We start from the raw sequence: 6882 nt of genomic DNA on the forward strand, positions 1-6882 counted from the left end.
GCAATGATCCATTGAAAAAATGATTTCCAAATACAATTAATGCAATAGGAACAAATAATTATAAAAGAACTATTAATAAATGGTCTAAAAAATATAATATTTGGAGAGTAGTAGAAATACCAAGCTATATTGGAATAAAAAAACTTATTTTTACCACCAAAAAAATAAATTTTAATTAAATAAAAATTAGCATCAATAAAATTAAACTCTAGTTTGAGCAGTTCTAGCATGGCTTTAGCAGCTCCAATAAGATTCCATCACTTCCAATAAGGCTCCACCAGTTCCGACATCTCCTCAGCTTGAGCAATGTTTTAGTAGTGACAAAACTTTGGTAGCAAGTAGATTGTCTAACTTTTCATCCACAAAAACATCCATTTTTTATTCAAATTCTATTCAATCATATTCATCTAACTTTGATACCATATTACAAAAATTTGATGTATTATGAAAGTAGGATGGACATCATTTGTTGCTAATAAAATGTGCTAGAAGCCATATAGATGGCACTTCTGGTGTCTTAGTTAAGAGTTGGATATGTCAGAGCTTTTGGTACATATAATATAAAATATTCAATAATATCATTAGAAACTTACAAATCCAACATCATCTATAAAGGAATCAGCTCTTATGATGCATCACAGCTTGTGCCATCAATACATGTAATGTGCACAATTCCATTTGGTATTTCTAGGTATGAAATTAAAGTCTTATTTTAATACCTAGGTCTGGTATATGGGATTGATATTAAATAATAATAATGAATCAAGGTAATTAGCCATAGTATTTGTCATTGATACCTTTATTGATTTGTGAATAAAATATAATAAGAATATTTTTTAATTATATAATTATTTAATTTAATTGTTTAAATAATAAATTTGAATAATATATTAAATATTTTGAATGAATTCATGTTGATATTTTTAATTGATTTGACTCTATTCAAAAAATATAATCATAATATAATGAATACAGTAGTATTTTTTAAAATAAAATAAAATAAGATCCATATATATATATATATATATATACATACATACATACATATATTTATTTTATAATATTTTAAATATTAAAAATTCTAATATCTTTTATTAAAATTTAAAATTATTCATTTGTAATTAAAATTTTTTGTCATTGATTGAATTGATTTTTAGTTATTTATCATTATATATATATATATATATATATATATATATATATATCTTAGAAATAATAAAAAGATAAATTATAGAAAAATTTACTTATAGGAGAACAAATACAAAAGTAATAAAAAATGAGAAAAAGATATAAAAATAGTTACAAAGAGAGAATAGTCACGTGTTCTATAAGTAGAGAGCAACTTACTCCACTATGCTATTGTATAACAAGTATTTTTGCTTGAGAATGCATTGAGCATCTAGTTGTAGAAATTAAGTAGAAATACCTCAAAAAAATGCTATGAAATCTAATAGTCTTAAATAAAATTTAAATAATCCTTAATAATTATAATCAAACTTCAACCAATTTAAAAAAAATTAAAGGAAGTTACAAAAGAAATACAAAGAAGCTATAAATTAATCTCAAAAAATAATAATAATATAATTCTAAAGAAATAATAATAGCTTTAAAAAAATATTAGAAATATAAAATCTTAAAAAAATATCAAAAAATCCTTTATAATATTAAAAATAAAAATTATAAATAAATTCTAATCAAATTCTAATTTAATCTTAATTGAAATTTTAATAAATCTTAATAAAATCCTAGATCAAATCTTAATTTGGTTGAAAGACAATGATCTATTTCAAGTCATTGAAATAGGCTCCATTGTGGTAGAAGTTCTTATGAAGGATCAAATTGAGAAGATTAGATTGAAAGAAGTCTTACATATGCCAAAGATAAAAAAAGAACCTTCTTTTGATGAAAAAATTTGTATCACATGGTTGTAAAGTTCAATTCGACATGAATGGGTGATTCATAAAGATATTGGATAAATAAGATGTTACTAAAGGATTTAGAGATAGTAACCTCTATTTTATCAATTATAAAAAAGTTAATAGAATTAAAGTAATAGCCTTTATTGAATTTCCACAAGATCAAGATACGTTTAAAATTTGATATCAATGACTTAGTCATTTGAATGCCAAAAATATGAAAGAACTCCAATCCATGATAAGTAGCTTGGATCTTGGTCAATTTAGCCTTAATAATATAACACTTGCTTATAAATGTTGTATACAAGGCAAATAATAAAGGGCTTTATTTTCAAGCAGAGTTGCAACATGTGGTAGCAAATTATTGGAAATTGTGCATTTTAATATTTGTAGACCAATAAAGATGCCATCAATAGGAGGAATAACTTACTTTGTCAAATTTATTAATGATTTTCTTAAAAAAAAATGTGGATTTATATTTTGAAAATCAAAAATGAATATTTTTCAAGATTTAAGGAATTTGAGGTACTTATAAAAAAATAATGTGAATACAAGATCAAAGTGTTGCACATGGATAATGGAAGTGAGTATATATCAAAGCATTTTGATAAATTTTTCAAGATTCAAGGCATTATAATACAAACCTCTATTCCTTACATTTTATAACAAAATAGAATTGTTGAAAGAAAAAATCATACTATTGTAAAGATGGCAAGGAGTATATTTCATATAAAAAATCTTACTCATGATTATTAGCCAAAAGCCGTAGTAAATGCAATATATATAAAGAATATATATATCCTACAAATGCATGTACATCAATGACTCTAGAAGAAGCTTGGAGTGACAAAAAAAACGTTGTATTTTACATATGAGGACTTTTGGACGTATTGCTTATAAAAAGCTATTCAATTGTATAAATTCCAAACTTGATACAAAAGATACAAAATGTATATTTGTTGGATATTGTAAAGATATCAAGACATATATATTAGTGTGTTTAGAAACCAAGAAGATTATTAAAAGTTGTAGTGTAGAATTTTTGGAGCATAAGAATACTTATGAGTACTTGAAAATGTATCTTAGTAGAAATAATTATGAGTTTGTAGACAAATCTTTAATTACAATAAAAAAATAATTTAAAAATGGTGGTATATGAAGATGATAGAAATACAAATTAAGATGAAGAGCCAAAGAAGGTAGACCAAAGTATATCTACAATTGCTAAAATCACTAATGAAGACAATCAAGATGTTGAAAATGATGATGATGAAGAATATTAACCTTTTAATGTGAAGAGACAAGTTTTAAGAGAGAAAAAAGTTACAAAAGACTTTAGAGTATATGAGGTGAATTTTCATCAAATGAAAGGAGATATTCTATGAAAGAAAGAAAAAAACTTAATAAATGGTAGAAGAATCACATCTTTCGTCAAATAAGTGAAGAACTTGTCAATATTGTATTTTTTATTGATCAATTGAGTTTCTGTGATGCAATGAAATCTATAAATGCTATGAAATAGGAAAAGGCCATGGAAGAAGAGTAAAAATCACTCATAAATAATAGAATATAGAAATTGATTCAACTTCTATCAAATTCATCTTAAATTGGTTGTAAGTAGGTGTTTAGAATCAAAAAAGATGTAATGGATAATATTATAAGTTACAAGGCTAGATTGATTGCCAAAGACTATTTACAAGTTGCTAATATTGATTTCAATGATATAATTACTTTCGTGGCCAAATTCATTAATATTAGAATCATGGTAGCAATTGGCACAATAATGGACTTAAAGATGCATCAAATGATTATAAAGACAGCTTTCTTAAATAGAAATTCGGAAGAAAATATCTACATAGATCACCTTCAAGGATTTTTTGAAGAAAACAAACAACATCTTATTTATAAGTTGAAAAAATACTTGTATAAGCTCAAGCAATCACTAAAGATATGGTACCAATGTATTGATACTTTCTTTATTATGAAGGATTTATAAGAAAGGAGACTGATCATTTTATGTATGTGATGTAATCAAATGAATTCTTATTGATTATTATCCTCTATATTGATAATTTGATTATTTTAACCAATACTTTAAAGATAATGGATTGATTAAAGATAAAATTAAAAAAGAAATATGAGATGAATGATTTGAGAGAGCTTCACTATTATTTAGGAGTAGAATTTATAAAAAATTATGTTAATAAGACTATTACAATGAGCTAAAGTAAGTATATTGAAGAGGTATTGAAATGATTCAATGTGAAAGAGTGTAAGCCTATTGAAACATCTTTGAAAGCTAATTTGAAGTTAATAAAGCTTACAGATGAAGAGTTTATTGAAGTTGAAAGTGAAATACAATACATATCAAAGGATAGACCAATTCATTAGAAAAATGTTAAAAAAAATATGGGGTATTTAAAAAATACTTTGTACTTAAAGTTTTATTTTAAAACTAATAGCATTATTTTGCACAGTTAATGTAGAGCGGATTGGATTGATGATACAAATAATATAAGGTCAAAAATATGATATATATTCTTTGTTGGAGTAAGAGCTATTTCATGGAATTGCAAGAGACAACCAATAATTGTAAGGTCCACAATGAAAGTGGAGTATATGACAACAAGTCACAATACAATAGATGCAATATGATTAAGATAAGTTTTGGAAGATATTAGAGTAGTGCAACTAGAAGCAACTTCAATAAAATGAAATAATGAAGGATGTCTTGCTTTTACAAAGAATCCAAAGCATCACTCAAGAAGCAAATACATTAACATTCAACATATTTTTATAAGAAAGAAGATTGAAATAAGAGTAATTGACATGAAATATTGTGAAATAGAAGACATACTTATTAATTTGTTGACAAAAGAGTTAGTGAAGGATAGACATCACATATTAACAAAGATATTAGGATTGAAAGCCTTTGATCAATAGCAAAATAAAAGTATTAAAGTAAATAAATAAAAGTGAAAGTAGAATAATTTATCTTTTAAAATATATATCTTAGATAAGGTACTAATAGTCAAAGAATTGATTCTTGATATATGAAAAGATATTATATGAAGGAGAGACAAGGTCAAGGATTAAAATTAAATGTTAAGAAGATAAATGAATAATTAAGAAATATTCAAAGAGTAAGTAAGAATATAAAATATGTGGTATAGAATATGCTTGAAATAGATGAATTGGTAAAGGATCCTAAGAGCATAAAAGATATGCTAAAGGCATATTTTTAAAGTTGATAAGATATAAAATGATATACTTGGTATATTATCATGGACATATATATATTTATTCTAATAGTTACCTAAATAATATGAATAAATAAAAGTAAATAAAAATAAATTATTTTTATAATATCTTTTAAGAAAGTTTTTTAAAAGCTTCATAAATGTACTTTTATCTTTATGCATATCTATAGGTGATTGATAGATGAAAAATTTGGCCAACAAATTAGCCATGTGCCGCATGTATTGATAGCTTGTGGTATAAGCTAATAATATGGCACACATAAAAGAAACTTTTCTTGCAAGTTAAGTCATGTGTTTTGTGAATTTCACAAGTGTTGGAGGTCCTATAAAATATTGCCACATAGCTCTTAGGTAGCTAATATATATAGAAGCAAGAATAAAATCTTCTTCATCCTTGCTAATTCCTTTCTTGTTTCTAGTCTAGTTTCAAGGATCTCTTGTTTTTTAATTTTTTGGTAATATCTATTCTAGTTTATTTTTAATATATATATATATATATATATATATTTTATTTATATTTTATTTATATTTTATCATCTTTCTCTATATTTATTTACCTTCATTAAGTTCTTATCCTTGACATATATCTATAGATGAATATAAAAGTCAAAAGAAAAATGTTATTATTAAAAGCAACAACCACTACCTATAAGTAACAGGTGTTGGAAGTGAGAGTTATCTTACTCCATACTCTCTTTGTGTACAACCTTATTGATGCTATGTATTGTGAACTTCAAAGAAGACACTAATTAATTAATATAATATTAACATACTAGATTGTGAAATAAGCTTTGTTTGAAATTAAAATGTAGCAATGCAGATTTATAAAGTTTGTATTCTAAAAACACCAAGCATGATATATCTTAATTATATAAAATAAACCAATTATAAAAATTTATATATTTTTTCTTTAGAAAAAAATCTTGTTCATTTTTATTTTTTTTAATCTAAAGCCTATTAAAAAAAAAGAAACAATTAAACAAATGAAAGAAATTGGTTAATTTTATTATCTCAATTTGAATTTCTTAAAAGCTTTTTTAAAAAATATATCTTAAAAGTATCTTATTTCAATATTTCAATAATCTAATTCCAGAAATCAACAATGTCCCTAACAACTTTCAGATCAATCACACACATCTTCCAGCCAAAAATGAAGAAGTATTTTTTAAATCATGAATCTCTTTCATATAAAATTCTTGTGAGAGGTCTAACCTTGTACCTTCATATTCTTGCATGTAATTGCAACTTCCATGTCATTCAACCATAAATGAATTTTCTACATTTGGATCTTCTATTACTATAGTTATATAGTGCACTCCAGCAATAAAATACTTGTATATAGATGTCAAACAAACAAGTTCTATAAGTGCAATACAGTTATTTCATTAACAATTAGTAACTCTAAATATTTATTTTGAAAAAAAGTTGTCATTTTAAAACGTTTTTTGACACTTTTGGTGAATTTTAAATTTTAAATTTATTTATTTATTTACTTATTGATGTATTTGTTTGTCTGTTTGTTTAATACAACAAGAATAAATTGCATGCATTTTTTTAAAGCATTATTGTGAGTTCACAGTTTAAATTGAACCACCAACATTATAAGAGCTAATTTATAAACTTAGGTATAACTTGCCATCTTTTTTTTAATATTAAGGCTGTTTTGAACCAATTCAACCAATCAATTGGATATGCATTGTAACAAC

The sequence above is a fragment of the Physcomitrium patens genome, chromosome 13, assembly GCF_059467195.1.
Source record: "Physcomitrium patens ecotype Gransden chromosome 13, ASM5946719v1, whole genome shotgun sequence".
Lineage (NCBI taxonomy): Eukaryota > Viridiplantae > Streptophyta > Bryopsida > Funariales > Funariaceae > Physcomitrium > Physcomitrium patens.